This window comes from Gallus gallus, chromosome 3 (genome assembly GCF_016699485.2).
Source record: "Gallus gallus isolate bGalGal1 chromosome 3, bGalGal1.mat.broiler.GRCg7b, whole genome shotgun sequence".
Lineage (NCBI taxonomy): Eukaryota > Metazoa > Chordata > Aves > Galliformes > Phasianidae > Gallus > Gallus gallus.
The window spans coordinates 55,169,289-55,192,855 of record NC_052534.1 but is presented as its reverse complement, the minus strand read 5'-3'; the positions used below and the strand labels follow the sequence as shown (position 1 = coordinate 55,192,855).

General features: G+C 37.5%; 1 long non-coding RNA gene across 1 annotated transcript in view; it reads left to right on the top strand.

The window, feature by feature from the left end:
- The window catches only part of LOC112532182, a 65,007-nt gene that overhangs the window by 16,095 nt on the left and 25,345 nt on the right, over positions 1-23,567 (top strand). Inside the window, exons 2-3 of the long non-coding RNA XR_005858918.2 lie at positions 12,619-12,784; positions 17,264-17,375. This is a non-coding gene — a long non-coding RNA (uncharacterized LOC112532182). The remainder of the gene's footprint in view (positions 1-12,618; positions 12,785-17,263; positions 17,376-23,567) is intronic.

Sequence of the window (23,567 nt, the reverse complement as noted above, 5' to 3'; positions counted from 1 at the left end):
TCTTAGTTGATCTCATCTGGCAAATTCATAAACCACAATCTAGAAATCCGAGGAGCCATTCCTTGTAGTTTCTAGACCTCATTCAGACATGTACACAAACAGTAGGTGAGATTCGTTCAGGAACAAGGCAAAAACTCATCCATCAACATAAAAGCCACAGGGCTTCCATTTGTCTAGCTCCTAATTTTCCTGCTAGCCAGATAGGGAATGAGCCAAGAGGCAGAGATAGCAGAAAAACTATTTACTCAGAGCAACAGAAATTAGATTAGCTGTTAGTAGATATTGAGCTTGGACAACAGCAGGTTTAATGAAAATGCTATGGAAACCTAAATACATTGATATAGATGTTTGGGTAAGTAAGAAAGGAGTTTTAAAAGGATATGCAAGTGGTTAGGCTCTGCACAGTGCTATCTGTCAGAAAGGCCTTATGTGGAACAGGGAAGATTGTTGCCGTCATTCAGACAGTGAATAGTTCTGCCAATTGGGTTTAATGGTAGATTTGTGTTCATACACCTTTTTTTTTTTTCCTGAAAAGTTGGTACAGGAAAAGACTGCTAGATCCCCAAGGTTGTTTTCTTCTGCCTACAACCCGGTTTTATACATCCCATTAGTGAGCTCTTTCTGAGCAGTATTTCTTCCATAGAGGGACTTGTCGCATAACGCTTGGGGAAGTTCTTCCCTAAGTGTGTCATGTATCCTGCGATTGACCTTCTGAATTCAGGACAGTTTCAGAATGAGTCTGAGCCCTCACAGGCAGTCGCCAGCCCTCACCCTCCAGAAACATGAGGAAATTCCTGGGGATGTGCTGTCTATCCACCTCCCTGGTTATCAGGTTGCTCAAGGGCGCAGAGGTTCAGAGGAGCACTTAATGTGGACCAGCATTCTTGGGACACTAGGGAACAAGAAGAGAATATTAATATCAGGAAACCCAATACTGATTTGCAGATTATCAGCTGCTGTGTACCTATGCATGAACTCACATGATGGTATCTGTGATGCTAATCCTGAAAGCTACAGATATCTGACCTAATTTCCTAAGACCAGCCTTCATTACCACTGTCTGACTAAATCTCTGGAGAATGCTATTACCTTCAGGAAAACTAAGCCACAAGGATGGAAGGGGGAATGGAAAAGGGAGAGTAGCTTCTGACAAAAGATGAAGTGGATGATGAAGAGAACTTCTCCACTGAGCAGGCAGGATACAGCTGAAACAGGTCCTGATCACTCAAAGGGAACAAATGCAAACACACTGGATAGGCCTTTATATTGGAATAGGAGAGTCAGCATCTACGTGCTGGCTTGCTGTACAAGAGGCTGAGGAGGATAACTTTACAAGGAAGAGGGTGGCAGACTTTTCAGTTGAATAAAATATTATAATTTGGTAAACATGTTTTAAAAAGATACACTGACTTATTAGGAAAATTAATATTGAAATTAAGAGTAAGATTTATTAACAATATCATGGTTGCTCTTTAACTGTCTGAGAGGAAAATGAGAGTCAAATTAGATAGCTAATACTTGCTACTGCTGATGCATTCTGCTTTGACAAATTTACTTTGAAATTACTGACACCTGTCCCCCCAGGTTTTTAAATGAGCAGAACTCAAGAGGTAAAATTTGTTATCTTTATTACTAGAATCAAAACTTTTGTTGTTTTAGCATTGCAGTAACCATGATAGGTATAGTATCCTATATGTGATAGGCTTAGTTCACAAGGAAAGATCCACAATTTCCTTGAGTATCTGGGAAAAAGAGGCAAGCTTTGTGGTTCACATGCTTTTCCCAGTCTGTTCCCCAATAGTCAAGCTGGGCAAGGGTGGTTCAAGCACTCAACTCACACTGATGCCTGAAATTGCTAAGCAGAATTCGAGAGCCTGGTTGCTTGCAGTGCTGGCTCCCTCCACCTGCTGTTCACTCTGTCTCCTGCAATGACAAGATAAGCCACCTCTGAAGTGTATATGCACATGAACTGGGGGCAGATTTGATCAGAGGTCAGCGCTTGTCTTTCACTGCTGAACACTTTCAATCTGTGAAAGAAGATCACTAGGAAAGATGCTGGTATTTATTTTGTGGTATTACTAGTGCAGCAGCTGCTAGATGGTATGTGGCATCATTTGAAAGGTTCTCAGTGAAATTTCCTAGTCACTGTAGGCAGTGATTGCTTGGATAAACCTTGTAAAAAGTTGTTGTACGCAATATGATCATGTGCAAAAATACTTGCCTTCTCAAAATTATCATTAGTTTGAATACAGTTATAAAATATGTTCAAAATAGTTTCTTAAAGATTTCAGGCCTAGTATATTGTCCACGATGTGTGGCTTGAAATTAAACCCAAGTGAATAATATGTTTTGAATAATTTGAACATTGCCTCTTTTTTTCTTACAGGATTATCAAAGCATATCCCACTTTCCTCAGTTGTTTTTGAGAAGTATTCAAACATTCTGTGATAAGTTTCAACTCTAAAAGCTATGTTCATTTGGCATATATTTCAACATATTTTTCATTGTTAATACTAGATGCAATGGATTCATTTTCATTTTCAGTTAAGTTAGATACACAAATGATTTATTGTAAAAATTGTCAACACAAGCATGTTGAATGTCAGTTTTGTTACTAACTAATATTTATACTACTTCACCCTGACTTTGATATCCATAGATCACATTAAAAACAAGGGAAATGAATGTGAACGAAGTTTGTCTCGTGTGTGAATGGTTGCAGAGAGAAAATCAGTGAGCTGCAGAGGTGTCCTAACTTTAAGTTAGGAGATTTTCTCAGTCAGTGTCTTTTGCATGCTTTCAAATGACTCTCAGTTATTCCATAAGATATTTCATCCAAGCCCTTAGGAGTATCTATTCTCAGGCCTTATGTAGCTGCAAGCCTGTAAGATTGTGTATGTGGTTTATTTCTTATGCATTTCCCTAGAGTGTGATCAACTGAAGGAGCGGGGTAGCTGCTGAGAGTTAATTACTGCAGAGCTGAGTAACCTGCACGCAGATGGTACATACAAAGCACAGCTTTCAAGACTCTCATATGGCTGGATGGGTCAGCATTTGCTTTTGGCTGTTTTGTACCCATTTACTATAATACACCTAGCAATTATAGCCCAATTCAGAAGGGAGCAGATGTACGCAAACTGTACATTGTACAAATTGAGGTGAAATAAGGTAAAATAATGTCACCTCTACTTTTAGTTGTTCTCCATGTTCAGTACCCATCCAAAGGTCCTTTGGCAAGGTGCTTTTCAGAATTGAAGACCTGAAAAGATGTGTTTGTTTTCTAAGTGTATTTTATAAGGTCAGTTTATAAACCTGCTTCAGGAACAGATTCATTTAAGAGCTGCAGTAGGCTCCCTTCTTTGCCTAGTATGAACATAATATTACCTTCTGAGCTCTCAGGCTAGGCACAGGCAACATGTATGAGGGCAGGAGCCTTGGGAGCTGCTGGAGGTCACACTGTTGTCAGCTCAGAAATGCTAACTGAGGCTACGGTCTCCTCATCTTCCCAGTAAATCTGAGAGGACTTGGGGAAGGCTAGCTGGCTTTAAAGGTACCTTTTAATGCTGTCCAGTTCCAAAGCTGGATTTAGGCAGGAGCCACTGCTGTGGATTTTAAAGTGTCTCTGTCAGTATTACAGCATCTGAGCATCTGCACATGTTCTAACAAGTAAACCATGGAAAAGAAATGTTGTAAGATAGTATACCTGGCTGGGAGAAAAAAAAGGGCTAGAGAGGTCAGAGAGGTCAGAAAAGTAGCCTTCACAAGAGATGTACAAATGTAACTATTGAATAAACTTTGCTAGGCTTTCTTCCTGCTCTCTGAAAAGATTTGAGATATTTGAACTCCTTATATTTGCCCAAAATTTCTGTAAAGATAATCAAATTTAACTCAAATATATGGAAGGGAGAGACAGTAGTAGATGTCGATAATTCATCAGACAAAATGTGTAAATCCTTTCTATTTCATCAGAGGACCCTTTAGGCAATCATAAAAGCTTGCTGACTAACTTCTGCTTATTCATTCTGGCAGATGTGTCTCTTCAGTTCCTACACAATCCAGAAGTGGAGGTAGCTCTCCTCTAGAGTGGAAAAGCTAATCCTAAATGGGCTTTTCAGGGAAATTACAAGAAGAGCCTGGATTAGGCAGACAGCTTTCACCAGTATGTGTTGTAACTCTATCTACTGTGAATTCATGAAGTTAGATTTAGGCTTTGAATGGAGGTTCTGCGTGCTTTTTTCAGAGGACACAATTTCCTTTGGTTGTGAGCTGATACAAGAAGTGGAGCTTTGCCTTTGCAGCCCTGCTCCAAGCATGACAGCAACTCCAGGAGCCCAAAGCATGTGACCCTGAATTCAATAGATGTTCTCTCAGTAGGAGGGCTTGCTGTGCTGGACTATTGCAATCTATCTGTGGGCCTTGTCATTAATTGCCACCCGTACTGAAATGGAAAATATAATCTCACTCTCTGTTTCTTAGAAACCCAAATACGAAAGATATTGAATTTATGAAAGAGCTTTAGCAATACACATTCCCTGGTTGATTTCATCAGGTTGGTCTACAGCAAGGTAGAACATGCTGTTCTTCCTCAAGGGCACTATTTTAAATGAGCCAACAACATTAAAACCTTGTGGGTAACAAGAGCCAGGCCTAATTAGCAATAGTTGCAGCAACTCCCATTAAAAACAATAAGTCTTAAGAATCATTAATTTTAATACAAAGCTTCAGTTTCATCAACTTCATGTTAGAACCCTCTCTGAGTGTGCTACTGCCCCTCTACCTGACCCCTGCCCTTGGAGCCCTATTTTGTGTCACATCAGGCTTTCGCTTCTACTGCAGCTGTGCAGGAGGGCCAGTCTCCAGCTCAGCCACAGTCATGCCTCTGCCCACCCACAGACTCTGTTGGCCTGATCCCTGATCTGTGTGCTGACCTCAGACCCATCGTGTTGCTGTGGTCCTACACAGGTGTCCCAGGGCTGTGTCACACTCATACTGCCCTCAGCAGATCCGACCCTGACATGTGGACTGACTCTCCAGATTGACCTTGGACCAGCCCAACCACCATGGCCTGGCCCATTGCGCAGCAAACCCAGATGAAGATGCCTCAGGTCTGTGGGGCTGGTATAGTTCCATAGCTCCTGGCCATCCTATTGTTCTCAGCTCCCATTATTTCTCCCTTTCCCCAGGTGGCGCTGAACCTCACTGCACCTTGGTGTCGCATTGAAGAACAGTTCTGAAAACCTTAATTACCTTTATTTATTTATTTATTTAAACTGAATGAAAAGGGTACCAAATTTGCAAGCAGTAGACTAAAAATATTTAGAATTAGTAGGATCAGATCAAACTAGATTAGTTTCAGTAGAAGGATGACCCCTCATGAAATGCAAATTTTCTTTGACGGTCATATGTTGTGCGAGGATAATAGTGATGCTTCAGTGTTAGGACACCCAAACTAATGTGAATGCCTAAATCAGTGTAGCTGTGATGAGGTGCCTTTATAGATTAATTTGCTGTGCTTAACGCTAGTATGAAAATAGCTTAAACAACTTGCTGAAACATCACAGTTGGTAGTTTGTGACATCAATAAGGCAAGAATTCACTATTCCAAGAGACTATTCACTTCTTACAATTGTTTTCTCACTTGCACAGACTCATTTATTTTGTGCTCTCTCACTTAGCAGTGGATACAATGGAGGCGCTTCATACAAACTGTTAAGGGCACAACTTCTGTTTATTTCCACAGGACAACTCATATTCTATTACTTTATGGTGATGGCAATACATTTCTGTAGTCATATTCACAAAGATGCCAAATGAAATCTGATGTGCAACTGCTATACTTTTTGTACTTTGTGGTCTATATTAAAAGAGCAATATAATGTGTGTCCAAACCTGCATAAATACATCTGAAATATGTGAATGTTTACATGTATGAATACCTATATTTGTGTGTGTGTGTGTGCGTATATATATTTACATATATATATAAAAGGCACTGTGATCCTGTGATACATACATCAGCAGTACAAGGAAGTGTTGAGTTACCACAGCTGTGAAAGCAATTTATTTGTATGTGTTACAGTTAACTACTTACCATAGTAAAAACCAAATCACTAAAATGACACCAAAACTCACTTTACTGAAGGATTTGGGATTGTAGAGACAGACAGGAGTTGGCAAGTTAAGCAAACATGTATGGAAGCGTCTACAAGTCATTATGCCACTTTCCTAAGCAGACATTTCTTTCAGGAAAGCTGGAGTTTATTGCGTGGGCAGTAGGTCATGTGTTCAAACGATTTAGAGGCTTTTTGTATATGCTTGCTCTACTTTTTGTCACCATTTTCACCTGCTGTCTCATGCTTTTCCTATTTCCATTTTATCTCATCTCTGTATAAGATTTTGTCTTCTCTCTGAAGCCTGTATGGTAGTAGGAAAGAGATTAGCACAGAACTCCATAGAGTTCTTCATTAGCTAGTAAGAGCCATTACATTCTCAGCACAAACCTTGAGAGAACTGTTAGATATTTTCTTTCTTCTGAAGACTAGAAGTGCTTTACTGAGAGTTTTATGGCTAGGAGATTTGACTGAATTACAATTTACAGTAAGATAATTTTGCCGATGGAAGCAGTATATGACTATCTGGCTCCTGGAGGATATTCTTCAAAAGTTTTATGTGTATGCTTTGAAGTTTGGAGATGCTAGAGCTCATCACTGAAGACTTTGGTACAGGAACATTTATTTTTTCAAACACACTGAAAGGGCTTTTTTTTTTTTTTTTTTTTTTTTTTTTTTTTTAAATTGGAATAAAGGTCAAAGTTGGCATAAAGAAAACTAGCCTGAATCATTTTATACAATAAAGTTATAAGAAACTTAAAACTGAAAATGGTGTCCTTTTAAATGAGATCAATAAAGATGGGGGAGGAACTTTTTTTAAGGGTAAGTAGCAACAGGACAAAGGGAAATGGTTTTAAACTGAAAGAGTGTAGATTTAGACTAGATATTAGGAATAAATTCTTTACTGTGAGGGTGGTGAGACATTGGAATAGGTTGACCAGAGAGGTTGTGGATGCCCCTCTCTGGACAAGTTCAAGGCCAGGCTGGATGGGGCTTTGAGCAACCTGGTCTAGTGGGTGGTGTCCCTGCCTATAGCAGGGGGATGATCTTAAAGGCCCCTTCCAGCCCAAACGATTCTGTGGGTCTATGACACTATTGTCTCACTGTCTCAGTCCTGAACATCTTTTATTTGATAAATATAGCATTAAAAAAAAATCCATCTTGGTGCTAGAAGTGCATTAACAAATTTCTTCTAAACTTTTAATTCAGACTTCCCAGTGGTTTAAAAATGTACAATGACTTCATCAACAATCTATTTAGTTTCCTTTTAGATATACAACTGATAAAATGTATTCGCAGTAGAGAAGGAACGTGGTAAGATGCAGACTAAAATACCTCAATGGAGGAACAGGTACAAGGCAGAAGCAGAAATATACGTGTCAACACATGAATAGAGAAATACATGAAATTCCTTTGCCATAGAGTGTAAAGAGATAGGAAGTCAGAATAGCAAAATTATATCATAACAGATATTCATTATTACATTTCAGTTTAACTGCTGAATATTTGTCCTTAATTACTTATAGATTGTTTTCCTTTCATTTTGTTACATACAAAATTAACATATTTGAAAAAAGTGCAATGGGATGTTATTGTGCAACATGTTTGGATGGAATTTACAGCGCTTTCACTACTTTTGCTGACTCTTCTTGAAACTGTTCCTCATTATCAGGAGGAAGCTATCATTTCTTCAGTGTGTAGCGATGTTGAGAATAATCTCACTTTATGATAAGTTCCTAAATATTAGTCACCTGCTCTAAACAGTGCTTCTGCCACAATCAATAAGTCTTCCAAAGGACATTTCTGTTCAATTTAATGATGACTATTGTAGCAGAAATGCTAAGTCATCTCTTGAAACATTGATTGGGCACCTGGTGGGAAGGCAGGGCCAACCCAGGGGAGCTCAGGTGTATGCAATGTACCTGAATGACCAGAAGGGGTGGAGACAGGATCCACGCCTTCCCAGACCTCATTTAAGGGCTGGCAGGGGAGGCAAAGATTTCTTGCTGGAGATCCCTACCTTTTTGAGGCCTTCTGAAGGTAAGTAGCTTTTTTCTTTTATTTCTATGCCCCTATGTCTCGTAGCTGAATAAGTTCTTATTTGCTGCAGCCTAGGACCTTGCTGTTCTACTATTATTGCTACACTTTCCTCTGCATTACTGTGTTACAACTATAAATAGAAACTTTTTAAGTTAGATGAGAGTCTTGTTAATAAATGAAATTAAGATGAATCAATGTACACATGTCCTCAATTGAGAACTTAATGTAAAGGAGCTTATTCATGAACTAACTCACTATGCCAGAATTTCTCTATATAAAAACTACAAATAGTCCTAATTACATCCTTGTGAGGTTAATGTAGTATATTCCTTCCAATGAATGTTCTTGTCCACTTATAATTTGATGTCCCAAGATGTAAGCAAGACAAAAGAATGCTGTTAATTTCTATTAAAACTTATTGTTTCTTTTATTCAAGGGTTTCATAATCTGGGCAGTTATCCCTTACCCAAAAATTATTTAACTGCAATTTCTTTGTTCCTTTCCTCACAGTCTTCACTCCTCTGCCACGCTGTTACTCTGCTACAGCAATAAAAAAAACATGAATTTTTGCTGCAGTTCTAGATGAGTTCTAGGCCTGGGAAAGGAACTGGCTGGAGGGCTGGGGCCAGAGAGTGGTGGTGAATGGAGTTAAATCCAGCTGGTGACTGGTCACGAGTGGTGTTCCCCAGTGGTCGGTACTGGGGCCTGTCCTGTTTAATATCCTTATTGATGACCTGGATGAGGGCATTGAGTGCACCCTCAGTAAGTTTGCAGATGACACCAAGCTGACTGGAAGTGTTGATCTGCCTGAGGGTAGCGAGGCCCTACAGAGGGATCGGGATAGGCTGGGTAGCTGGGCTGAAGCCAGTGGGATGGGATTCAACAAGACCAAATGCGGGGTCCTGCACTTTGGCCACAATAACCCCAGGCAATGCTACAGGCTTGGGGCAGAGTGGCTGGAAGACTGTCTAGAGGAAATGGACCTGGGGGTGTTGATTGACACTAGACTGAACATGACTGAACGATGCCAGCAGTATGCCCAGGCGGCCAAGAAGGCCAATGGCATCCTGGCTTGTATCAGAAATAGCGTGGCCAGAAGGAACAGAGAAGTAATTGTCCCCCTGTACTCAGCACTGGTGAGGCTGTACCTTGAGTACTGTGTCTAGTTTTGGGCCCCTCACTGTAAGAAAGACATCGAGGCCCTGGAGCGTGTCCAGAGGAGGGCAACAAAGCTGGTGAGGGGTCTGGAGCACAGGCCTTAGGAGGAGCGGCTGAAGGAGCTGGGGTTGTTCAGTCTAGAGAAGAGGAGGCTCAGGGGAGACCTTATTGCTGTATATAACTATCTGAAGGGAGGTAGTAGTGAGCTGGGGGTCAGCCTCTTCTCTTGTGTGACTAGTGATAGGACTAGAGGGAATGGCTTCAAGCTGCACCAGGGAAGGTTCAGGCTGGACATTAGGAAATACTACTTCTCTGGAAGGATGGTCAGGCACTGGAATGGGCTTCCCAGAGAGGTGGTGGAGTCACCGACCCTGGAGGTGTTATAAGAGCGTTTGGATGTTGTGTTGAGGGACATGGTTTAGCGGGAACCATTGGTGAATGGTTGGACTGGATAATCTTGTGGGTCTTTTCCAACCTTAGCAATTCTATGAGAATTCTTGCCAGCTAGAGTGGTGACAGTTTTTTAGAGGGGTTTCTGTCCTACACAATTCTGCCTGAGAGGAGTTTGAAGGGAAATGTGAATTCAGAGTTCGCCAAAATTAAAAGTAACTCAAAGTTCACTTTTTTTTTTGTATCTTGTTGCACTTGATTTTGTAGCAATTTCTTTTTGTTCTCTTTACCCTCAGGATTCTCTTTCTACCTGCAGCTTGTTGACACTTCTACTCTGTGCGTGTTGTATTTGTCATTTCAGCATTTTAACAGCAATATCTGACAGGAAAATTTCTGGTCAGGGCAGCTCTTCATTTCCTGAAGATGGTCGGACAATGTTCATCTGTTGTTTAAGCAATGTATTTCCTGATCACTTTAGAGCTATTTTTACAATACTTGCTTTATCCCACAGTTCTGTGTCTCCCTTTCTGCAACCTTAAAGTAGGAAAACATAGTTATCAGTAGTTGTCTTAACATCTTGAATGTTCAAAATGTTCAACATTCAAGATGTTAAGACAACTTCAAGTGAGAAGTGATTTTGCTACAGCTATACAGTTAAATTTCAGGTTGCCGGAGATCGTGATTCGGGATTTCTGGCACACAGTCTTATGGACAGTGTTGCTAGAACATTAACACCTCCTACCATGATCAGATTTCAGAGAGAAATGTTAGCTTAGCACTTCATTATGATGTTGTTATTGTGATAAAATATTGAATTTTCTCCTCGAAATAACTTCATACCTTCAAAAAAATTACTCAATGTTTAGGTAGTTACAGATAACAATATATTATACATGAACAAACAGATATCTAAGAACTTGTCTCCTCTTTTTTGTCAACTGTATTTGTAATGTGATCCTTTCTCTTTAATGTTTAAACATTACAGAATATTCCTCTTTGTTAGGATTCATGTTTGAAGTTGTTAAAAAGTACATATGTGTTCTTACTAAGGTATGAACATTTGATTTTTCTTTTGTCCAATACTTAAAACTATTTGGTAATTCCATATGATAGAAAAACTAAACAAAAGAAGACACTAAAAATTATTTCTCCACTTCTGTGGGAGCTTGAGGTTCGAGTGTTTGGCAGGTTGAAAACCCGGGGTCTGGATCAGGTTAGATGGGATGTCAAAGAGGAACAAAAACAAACACATTTGCTTCTTTGGAGAATTGTAGCTCCTTAGCTGGAGTTTGTGTAATTTATGACAGTGTGTGTATAAGGAAACATTTTGTGAATATAAAAATTATGCTAAGAAATTACTTATGATTTCTTGTAACTGATTTCTTTTCTTGCAAAATGGATATATAGTACTCAGAAACCCATTTCTCAAAGAGAAGCATGCACTTATTGATAGCTTTCTTGCTTTCTTATCCATTGCTGCTCACTCTACATCCTTGTTGGTCATGTACTTGCAAGAGATCATCCACTGTGAAAGAAAAAACCTAGTCTTCCCTGCATTATCATCTTGTAAACCACTAAAATATATGCTTTAAAAGACTCAACTATCCCAAAATCATACCCCTGGGAAGTTCTTGTATTAGAGAATATTCTTGAAATGCTGCAGGAACAAGAGTAAGATCACTCATCTTAGTTGGAATAAATAACTCTTCCTGTGAACACAAGTGATTGACAACTAAATATCTTACAGTTTATCTGCAAGACTCTAAAATATGCTCTTATTAGCAAGAAATAAATGAAATGCACATTTATGTACACCTAAGCACCTTTCTAGGGAGGTAATGTCCCATCATGCTACCACTTAAATTGTGTTCCAGGCCCAAGGGTGTTCAAAAGAAAATGCAACAGATTTCAGAAAGAATTCTTAGTGCTTCCTGGAACTTTATTAAATGTTCTCACGAATTCCTCATGCTCTACAAAAAACCTGAGAAAAATGTATGTGAGGATTTTTCTAAGAATTCAGAATTCATAAGAGGGACAAGAAATACTTTCTAGAGGTTTTAAATAGTAATGTTGCAGAAGCTTAGTTTGCCACGCATAAAGAATGAATAATGAGACAGCTCCTGTTGGTGGCTCAGGAAGAAGAGGTACCATTGCAAACAGAGCAGATTTGTTTATGCTTTCTAAATATAATATCTAGAGAGAAGAAACATCTGAATTATGTGTAAAACATTATTCACATTCATTTGAGGAGGTTCTAATGTGTATGGTGGCTTGAACTGCAAAAAAAATCCCCACACCATTTCCATGGGATGTCTATGCCTAACATAGTAAACACTAGCAAGAAAACTGTGTAGTATGCCATGACATTAAGCAGGCATAAAGATATGAAAAGCTATCAAGATAAAATTTGTTATGGATTGGGAAACCCAAGGGTACTGTCATTTCCTGGAGAAGAAGCTGTATGAAACTTTCATGTGAAAAGTGTTTGTAATGACAGTGGCATTATAAGAGAGCCGCGGAGTATTACAAATTCATCTTCAAGCAGATGTGGTTCCCTGTTGTGATGAAATACAGTCAGAGGTATTTGTTATTATGTTCACAGCCAATGTTCTTGATTAATCAGAATTCTAGCAGGCTGCCAAAATCCACTGATGTTCTTTAACTACCATATGCTCTTTCCAGTGATTATCAGATATGGAACGATAAAATGAGATCATACCAACTTTTTTCTGAGAGGTTTAGAACTCTGAACTTTTGAGCTGTGTATAATTATGATGATTGTGATTAGTAATTCTTGGTAAACTTCTCTAGATGCAAATTAAGAAGAGATATGTAGATTAATGTATTCAGTTTGTCTGACTGTAAACCCTGATACAACACTAAGTTATAGCACGTGATGTCTTTTATGTCTTTTGTCCAGATCATCTAGAAACTCCATTCTATCTGAACTACAGAAAGTCTAGGGAAGAAAAAAAAAAACTTTAGCGGGGTAAACTCTGCAACAAGCTTAAAAGAATTCCAAGAGCAAGATGTAAATTCTTCAGCCAATGGAGTTTGTGGCATATATTCAACATCTATTGTTACAAGTAAGTCTTTCTGCAATATCTTGTAAACATTAAAAAAGGGGGAAAAAATGATCAAAAATAAAGATATCTACATTATTTCTCTTCTCCAAACTTCCTGGAATCAGTGTTCTTAATAAGATACATTAATAACTTGTCAAAATTAGTTCATAGTAGAAATTGAGATAAATTTAAATGAGCTATGTGAGTATACTATTTTTTGGAGAAGGATCCACATTTTCTAGCCTAACTGCTCAGTCAGGACATGATTTTGAATACAATTTTTTTTTCCAGAGCATTGATTATGGCAGTGGTAACTAAGAGTACAAGCATATAGATCTTGCAGTCAGAAGAGCAATAACTCATTATAGAATAATGTCACAGAACATCTTGCAGCAATTTTGTCACCAAACACTTTGTTACTTGAAACTATGGGTATTTGGCTGTCAAAGGTTTTGGATTATATTAAATCTTAAATGAGAGTGAAGAGGAAAGAAAAACTGTGGAGACTTCTACATTTTTACAGAGGAACAAGACAAATTAGGCCAAAAGTCACCTACGTGTTCACCTTTACAAAGAATATTCTCTGTCAACCCAACTCATTTGAAAATGTGCGAACACATGACAAACACAATAATAATACAGTCTAAGCAGAAGAAACGGCAAGTTTTAAAATGTGAATCATGTTTCCAATATTATCTTCGATGCCAGGTTGCTTGAATTCTCTACTTTAGCCTGTAGTCTGTCTGATTACTGCAGGATTTTTAAGGAACCATGTGTAGAGAACTATTTTATAATGGTGGTAACAGTAGAAAGTACTAATTTTACTAATCATGAAGTCCTCTACGATATGAACGTTCAGCATCTGGAAATAAAGTAGGAGAATAAATATCAGCACAGATTAATCAACCAGAAAATGACAACACATCATCTTTTTGTTGTGGCTGTAAAGGAGGAGCAATCATAATCCCAGAATACATCCAAAGAGGTGTTTTCTAGGAAAGATCAGATAGCCTGTGAATGCCTTTGTCTAGAAAATTGTATGCAGTTCTGTCTGCTCATATTCTGAATGCAGTTGTTCTAAAGGAATACAGAGCTAAAGGAGACCTATAGTGGCAAGAAATGGAGATAGTACTCTACAAAATGAGGAAAAAGAGCTTGTTTTGTTTACCTTAGCTAAGTGGAGCCTGAGAAGAAACACTTCTGTTCTCTACGTATGCGTTGAAGAGGTGCACTTATACCAGAAGAAGTGAATAATTGTTTAACTTGTCATAACTAAACTGAGGCTGGAAGTTAGAATAAAGTTCCTAACCACCAAAGGTAGGAGATCTAAAAGAAGATTCCAGTAGGAGGAGTGTAGGTGGGCATCCTGAACACTTTTTGATTCCTTCATGAAAAGGACTATATGACATGTAACAGTAAGAGATTGATAGGCTTTTATGTTGTCAGATATGTAAATTCTGCAATATAAATCTGCCAAAGTTTCAATTATAGAAATGATTTTTTTAGAGACAAATATTTGTGCTTGGGTAATGGAGAAAATTTTGAGAATGTGCATGGTTTTAAGGGAAAATATGCAGCTTGTTGCTGTTGTATGTTTTCAGTGAGGAAGGCAGCATGAAGCAAAGAAGTGCCTCAAGGCTGTAGTTATTCTAAGACCTGCAGAATATCCTGATGTATAATTGGCTTAATTCATAAGGACTGTCCTACCTAAGACTGTTTGGAACAGGATTTAAGGTAGCAGTGAATAAATTCAACGCTCTTGTTTGTATCATTTGAGAGTGATTGTGTCTGAAAACAAATTGTACATGACTATTAGCTAACAAGCTAGCACTCAGTCCACTGAGTCTGAGGTAATCTTGATTACCTATAAGAAGTAATCAGACAGATGTAGAGATCATACTTGCTCCTCTTATTGGATATTTGTTTTTCATAACTCATGTTTACAAACTACTGTAGCGTTGATGCCAGCTTGCTCTAAAATAATCACATCTTGGTGCTGCTAAGGGAAGCTGCTCCCCATATTTGGCTCTCAAGCTGCATCAGTCTGCTTTGAACATAAACCAGGTCACTGCAAGACATGCTGTTTCCATTTTGATATTAGATCGTATGCATGCATTACAAGGGATTGAACTTTAAATCAATCCAGAAACTATATCCAGTACAGAATGTGACACCTGATCCTAAAGTACTGCATTTTGGCAGAATACAGGCCAAGCTGAATTCTCACAAACATTCGTGCTAGATTCCAGGTGCAGCTGAAGATTTGAATAATTTTGCAAGAATGATCTAGAATCTGATTTTTCAGAACCAGTTTTATAACCTGCCACAACTCTAGGTCAGCAGAAGTATTTGATTAAGAAATTAGGAGAAGAAATGAGTTATTTTTCTTATTTTTTAGTATCAGTCAATACAAGTATTTTATGTATTATTTTTAATAGAACTCTAGCTTTTAATCTGTTTCCTGTCTTGTTTTGCCTCTATATTGCTAAAATTTAATCTTGTTGTATGCTCAAGAGACCATTAACCTCTTTACTTAGACTAGGTAAGGGAAGGAGGGAAGAGTGAAACAGAAGAAAAAGACACTCGTAAGAAAGGACATTGTTATTGGATTTGATTCTTATTGTAGATTTGCTTTGTTGGAATGACTGTACAGAAGAAACCCTTAAAGATTAGGATTAAAGACTGGGATACACTCTATCCTCTTACGTACTAGGTTTTACAATACTAAAGAATAGTAGGGTCTTGTGTTTATATCTAATATATAGCTGAATCCCTGAAGATGCCAACTGTGTGCTTCTATTCTACGTAAGACGTTACTTCAGTCAAGATTTTTTTCCTCAAGATTCCAGGCATCTGTACTTGAAACATGTATTTATTACACTCAGGATATGAAAGATACATATAAAAATCAAATGTCAAGGTTTCTTCTGTTTGTTTTTAATTCCAAAGACAGGCTCTCATTCTCTCTTTTGTGGGGATTTTGAGGAAGATGACAAATAAATTACAAAGCTTGAGAAAATTACTTCCAGACAACACTAGAAAAGAACAAAAAGCCACTGAAACCAGTTGACTCAGCCCTGGTTCCTTCCAATGAAAAAGAAAAAATCCATCTAGTCTCAGAAGCAGAAGGACTGAACTTTAGAATGAGCTGAGATTTTGATGAGTAAAATACAGGCTAAACTAAAAGTCCTTATTCGTGTGCATGCATGTGAAAAATTGAGATCCTTTAGTATTTCCACTTTAGGAAGCAAAAATATGTTTAATTTGTTTTTTTCTTAATTTTTTTTCAGTCAGCTCTCATACTTTTCTGTATTTATTAATATTTCTTAAAAAAAAATGGTACACTGCTCTGCATGTGGACAACTTTGATAATATCTCCTGCAATTGTTTTTGTATGTTGTGAGCAGACAGTTCAGTGTTGCAAAACATACAAAGTTCATCATTAGATCATATAATCCATGGACAAAAACCATTAATAGGGAAGGGGCTATGCATTTCCCTGTTGCATTACTATCCTCTGATTTTTTTTTTTTTTTCCTTCTGTAGTCTAAAATACCAGGTGCCTTCAGTTAACAGCCTGCAAACATGCTGGGCCAACTGCTTCCAGCAGATGCGAGTCAGATCTCTCCAGAGATGCTCAGAACTGCACGCTGTAACACTCAGATCTGGTTGGGAGATGGTTGTGAGAGTCTCATACACTCTGCAACATGCACTAAATGTGCTTAAAAAGGTGATTGCAGCAAGGAGGAATTACAGTATGTTTAACATCTCAGTGGTAACCTCTTTGGAGAAACAGTACCGTCATTTAGTCACAATAACATTGCTAAGTTTTAATGATAACAGCACTGAACACAGGATGATAGAAACGTGTACTTGTTGGATGGTGAATGCACAACCAGCTCTGCAGTGCTGGTGTCTGGTGTCCTACTGAGTGAAATACTGGACTAATTGTAGCTCTAAAATAAGTTCTAATCTATTGTAATTAATGAAACTGTAAGAACCTGTCTTTCATGTTCAAGTTCCTGAAAGCATTGATTTAGCTTGGGGGATTTAACTGTGATTTTTGAAGCATAAAATTCAAACTATTTTATATTTAGAATACATGAAGTCACAAACAAGAAAATAATGGTCTCTCCTTGCTAAGTTACAAAGTCAAGTGAAGAGTGGAAGCCTTTTGTGTTCTCTCAAACCAGGATAAGCAGTGGGGCTGACTCCTTCATAACCAAGCCCTGAGGCACTGCAGGAGCCTGGCGGCTCTGCCTTCATCAGGGCCAGCTCAAGCAGGCTGGCCAACATGCTGCTTGGCTGCGGACTGTGAGAATGCTGTTACCAGCTCAGTCCCCTTTCCTGATGTGGTGGAGAAAACATCCACCCCTGTACATTCATGCATGTGCTGGCTCACATGCATGCACCAACACAGTGTGCACAGATGTTCTTGTCAATGTCTGCCAAGCTACCTAACTGCTTCTCTTACCCCTTATTTTTTTTTTCGTAATTTAGCTAAGACAGACTGATCTGAGCTGAAAATATCAATAACAGGAATTGCTGGAACAACATAAGCCTGCTTTGTATGCACATCTTGTGCTGCTGGGGAGCCACTCCTACCTCACAAGTAAGTTCTTCTCCCATTGTTATGCATTTTTGCTATCCTTCATCACTATCTGAAATAAAATGACATTAGTTTTGGTGGTTAAAAAAAAGTCCAAATAAACCTATCTGAGCCTTCAAACACGTCTGATGCTGTAAGATTGTTGTATAGCTTACTCTGTATGGTATAGAGATATTCTACAAATTAGTGAAACTGCAGTGGCAAGGGCAGAGCCAAAAGATGCTGTCATGCTGTTACAATTCTCACCTAAGTCTATGATTATTCTTGCACTCTAATTTAGTCATAAACAGCCCTTAAACCAGGTTATTTATCTGAGTTTCCTGAAATGAACAGTTGTGACAGGACACACAGGGCTTTGAGCAGCCTGGTCTAGTGGGAGGCCTTCCCAGCTATAGCAGGGGGGTTGGAAATAGATGATTTGAATGGTCCCTTCCAAACCAAACCATTCTGTGAAACGTGATCTCACATTTTTATGCAACTGCTCATTGCTTTCTGACCAAGAATTCTTAGGAGAAAATCCTGAAGGTACAGATGAAGACTTGGATATTCTGTTCATGAGTAAAAGTAAATTATCAAATAAAAGGTTCAGATTCTTCAGTACAGAAGACACTTGAACCGTGAGAGTTTGATAATTGAGTCTGTAAAATTTTCATGTTTCTGAAAACAAATGTGCGTTAGAGAGAAGAGCCTTGCCTTCTCAGCCCATATCCTTCTCCTTTTCACAAGCTACTCTCCCTGTGCTTGTGTGGTCTCAACAATGTATAATCCATCCCTTCATTACTTTGACTGTCTCTAATCCATAAAAATGTTTCTTTCATTTCATGATTAAACTCCTGAAAGACAGCCCAGTACAGAACTGATGCTGCTTGGCACTGTGTTGCTTTACCACTCCATTCATAATCTGCACCAGAGCAGCCTTACTTCTATTCAAGGCTCAGTGCCATCACAGCTCACCAGTGCATCTGCTACTTATATTTCTCAGGTCTAATTTTATTGCTGTAGATATTAGTGATTGTGTGACTGCTACATAAAGTTTTGCAAGTAGAGCTAAGACTACAATGATAAGATAATTTTCTCTAAGCTGTCAAAAATTTAAACTTTAGAATTTAAAAACTTTATCTTGAAACATGGAGTTTGTAGGAATGATGAATTTTCTTTGTAACTTTAAAAATACACTCAGAAAAATTTCTTAGGTAAAAAAAATTTGATATTTCAAAGGTAGCAAAAAAGACTTTCTTTGGGGAGAATTAATAAACACTGACTGCATCAGTTATAAAAGTTTTAATGAAAAATGTATGTGTGATGCATGTAAAATGAGAGCTCTTTGTGAATTGGGAACAAAGCAGATTTTTACAAGGATTTTCACAATGTTTTGCTCCACTATAGAATGAAAGAAACGAAATTCAGAATTTCCTCTGAAGAAAAATTGTGAAAAATATTTGATTGACAAAGCTATTTACTTTATATAAAATTGAAATTTTCCCTTTTCAGTTTTTGTGGTTTGACATAAAGAGCTTTGAAAATAAGAACTTGAATAGATTTATGAAAAGAGCAAGCATTTTATTTTTCTTCTCTTGGTATTCTTATCTTTGCATGAAACAACTTGTTTTTGAAATATTTGCCAATGGAAAAAATATACTAGTAAGATTTCTAGTGAACTCAAGATACTAAAAAATAGCTAGAATTGAAGCTAGAAGTGAAACACTAAATTTTAAAAGATTGATAACCTCCAGCTCAACTCTGCTTGACTAAGTAGGTCAGTGGCAACTCACCAGAGAATGGCAGCAACTTTATGAGCAAGTTCTAGCTATGAACACAAGATAAAACTGATTTGATCAATAATGTGACAAGGTAAAATCACAAGAACAGAATAGTGCTTTGAAATCTCTCCTACCTCCTTAGTGGGCTTGCAAGAAAGGAGTATTTTCCAGGTCTGTCAATGTCACACACAAAAGATTAATTGAGCTAGCTTTTAAATAACTGAATAAGATTTTTTTTTATTGCATAACCTCACACTGAACTAATAAGATACAATGCGTTTGCCAAGTAAAACATGATGTGGACTACTTTGCTCTCCAGATGGTTTTCTTAAGGTACATTGAAAGTCTTCTGGTTAAACATTTTCAGATAGCCAGGCATATAGTGGTAATACTTAATTATAGCTAAATTCTTGTAAATAGTCCAAAGTAAAAGTGTTCTAGTTATTCCATAGTCATGAAACCATGAAAATGAAAGATATGTTTCTTTCTCTGGATGATTTCTGAGCTTCAAATGTGTAAAAGCAAAGCAAATGACATTTTAGATATAGTGAAGAGCGATTGTAATGGGATAAATAAAAGTGGTTTTGCTCTTTCATCTCTCTCTTATCTTAAACTTGAAGGTCTTTCAGCTTTGTCTTTCACCAGTGATCCTAGTGAACTGCGGTCTTGAATGACTGAATAAGCATGCTTCAAGACCTTTTTCTAGTTATGAATAATCTGGATTTTGAAAGCGCTGAATGTTTTGTGTAAAAATGAAATCAAATTTCTGTGTGGGTTATTGTGAAAGAAAACTTTTGCCAATACCACCTACTTTTCTCATTAAGTTACTTTATTTGAGGCTTTTTAATCAGTGCTCTGGGCTGCCCCCAACCTGAATGGGGTCAAGTTATCAAAAATGAGTGGATACACTTTCGTGGTGATGCCTACTGAGCAAGAAGCAATTAATGCTGGAGATCTAAATTAAGTGTTTTACATTTTATAGAAGGAAGAATGTAGTCAACAATATTTGGATTAAGAAATATCCATCAAGTCTCTTTTTAAAGCATATGTCATTTTTAGAACAGACTTCAGCACTTAATAGTCTAAATTTTGCTGAAAATAGGTCATAGATATATTTTATCTGTCAAATCAAAGATGCTCCATAAGCCTCATCAAATGAAACATACAGAGTAATCATACACTTCTAGTTTGAGTATTGTCTATATAATGTGAACATATATTCACTTCATAATGAATTTTCATATAGTAGAGGTTTATACTTAGGCCCCATTTTTTGGCTTTGATATGTGGTCTTTGTCCCCCATGGATTCACTTTTCTTACATCATCTCAGCTACTCTGGAATCAAAATACTTTACCAGTGAAGCAAAACATTTTTCCAAAAGCCACACCTTTTTGTATATTATTTTATTCATAGCTTTTGGGAGAGGGATGTTTTTTTAGTTATTCAATTTTAGAATTCCTTTTGCCAGCTCTATAAAGCAAATTGAAGGTTTTGCTGAGCTCTTACCACATAGTACCTTTTGTGTCCTTGTTTCTTGTGTTACCTTGGGATTTCCATTCCATTCCAGTTGATTAATATTTTACTTTCACACTTCTATTGTGACCTTGTCTGTTTCTGCAGATGATTTCATAGTCTACTTCTCTTTCAATAAGCATATTTTTGCCATTGACATTCATTTTGTCCAACCTTGGATAAAATACAAAAGAATGCAGAAAAGCTACATTTATTGGAAGTAACTTTTCCTTCTCTTCGTTACTCATCCATATGCATTCACATTGTGGGTGATTCCATCCACTTCATATACTCACTAATTACCTAAGGGTGAAACTCCTGTTATTAGCTTCTTCTGAAAGATGGGATAGGAGGAGAGAAGTCATCACAGTCATTACGGCGTAGATTCAGAAGCTATATTTCCATGCAACAATAATGCCAGAAAAGAGAAAGAGGAGCAAGATTCTGCTCTTAGTAAAGTGAAAAAAATAACTTACAAAGGTCTTAGATGAACTCTAGATCTTCAAATTCTAACTGAACTTGAGATCTTTTCTTTTTGCTTTTCTTGATTAAACTTTTGTTTTCACTTGAAGCATGTCTAGTGAAAAGACAACCTAGATAAAGCAGACTTGTCTGTAGAGTAACTACTTCAGACAAAAATAATTTGTACATGCAACATTAAATTCCTTCCAGAAGATGAGGTATGTGTTTTGCCAGGATTTTAGGACTATTTTGAAAGTGCTATGAAAAAACAGATAGGACTCCTTTAAGACAGAATTTAGTAGAATATCTATCTGTGAACAAGTTAGCCATCTTATGAGGATTTGCTCCTTTACTCTTATTAGAAAGAAACATCACTTGCAGCCTTAGCCTAGCAAAATATGACTACTATTACCACTGAATTAAAGGTCAACTTGAAGAGAAGGAGTGAAATCTCTTTTCTCATAGGCTACTTCAGAAACCTGTGTAAGTGTTGTACGTGTTCATTCTTGTCTGTTGCATATAATCTTTGAGTTTACTTGGTAATGATGACCTAATGACTAAATTTTTCTACTTAATTGACATATATAAATTGACTGAAATTCTGGAAGTCAGACTGAAAATTTTAGTGGTTTTGCCTATGGTCTCATTGGAATGAAAAATAAAAAAGGAGTATTTGCTGAAAATAAAAAAAAAAAGAGCTATTAAAAGTTAATCAACCCTTTTTCTTATATTTTTTTTTTACCTGAAGAAGCGAATACAAATCTGACATCTTTTAAAATTTAGGCTGATAGTCCATTGGAATGGAACGCTTGTAAGCCTAATTGCTTGATTGTACACAGATACTAAATATTAGTCAATTAAGTACTCTAGTGGAAAATATTCTATTTTCAAGATTTTTTTTGCATGAATCTTGAAGTCATTAATGTCTGTATATTGTTATTAGTGCTCAAGAGCAGATACTTGACAGTATCTGTAGGGGGGTGTGGTTACAAACTACTATCTCCTCTAATATTATTATAATGTTCAGTATGTCTGGCTTCTCCCTTTGTAAACCTGCACACCTTAATAACAATATAGTTTTCCCACTTCTTAATGGGATGTCAAGATTCCTCACCTTTCTTTGTATTGGTTGTCCTTTTATTTTCCACCATTGTTTTCTGATCCCTAGAATCTCTCCTGGAAGGTGAGGCTTATTGTTCTTGCAGCTGGGCGTGTATCATGCATTCACCTATGCAGTTTCAAATGTGATATAGGTAGAGAAATATGACTCATCTCATGTGGAGGAGTCTGTATTAGTCACCTGTTCCTTTCATCCTTCATCCAGAAATATCAAGCAAAAATTGAGGCTGAGGTTCATATTTTCATTTCTATTAATTCTCATCCTTAGTTTTCAGGATAAAAGAAGGCAAAGAATTCCACACTCTTTGATAACAGTAATTGAGTCTAAACATGGAAGTATAATCTGCTTTCCGAGATACTGCCTTGACAGTTACCACCAACTATTGTCCTAATGAGATAAATTGGCTTCTTTTGTCCGTTTCACTGTAATTAACTTCTAGGGGAAAAAATATGTATTATTACTATTTCCAAGGTCCATCCAGCCACTATGACATTGTTATTTGTGACACTGAATGTCAAAAATGTCTCTGATCACTGCAGTGATGAACTAGTTGTAATTATTTCAGATTTGAAGCCTTTCAGTGATAGGAAGTCTTCAGTAGAGTCTATGATATGCATCATTTGATGCTGCAGCTCTATGAACTGCTCAGTGTCATAGTTTTCCATTCTTCTAATCCTATTATCCTTGTCACATGAAGAATGTTTTAATAACAAATATTAGCAGAACATAGAGGAAAATATGGATCTCAACATTTCAGACAGCAGTTGTTTGGTACTTGTGCCCTTCTCCTGTTTGCACACAGAATTTGTCAAAATCATGAAGCAGAATCACATTGCTGTCTTCCTTTCATACTGTCACATAATCTATGAAAGACTCTAAATTCAAATGCTACCTGTTACTTGTTAGTACAAAAGCAAATGCAGTGGAACAAGATAACTCAGGAAGTCATGACATCAGACTCATGATATCAGAAATGCTGGATGAGAGAAGTCTGAAAGAAATCAATCCTAACCAATGTTTCTAGCAGGATCACTATCCTTTCTCCAAAACCTTAGTAGATGGCAGTGAGTACGTAGGTTGAAATAAACACTGAAGTCTTATCTGCATTCTTAGGAATGATTCTTCCTTTCTGTTTCCTCTAGAGCTCAGTATTGAGTCAGCACTGTGCTGTAACACAGGCATCTTGCTCCTCCCAGAGATTTCCCAGGCTGTATTTCTCTCATTGCCTTTTCCACTCTGCATTCAAGAAGTTGAGCTTGCCCTTGGGGAAAGGAACAATTCCCTAAGGAACATGATAGGAAATATATGCTGGGCTTATACAATAAACTTAGAAAAACAC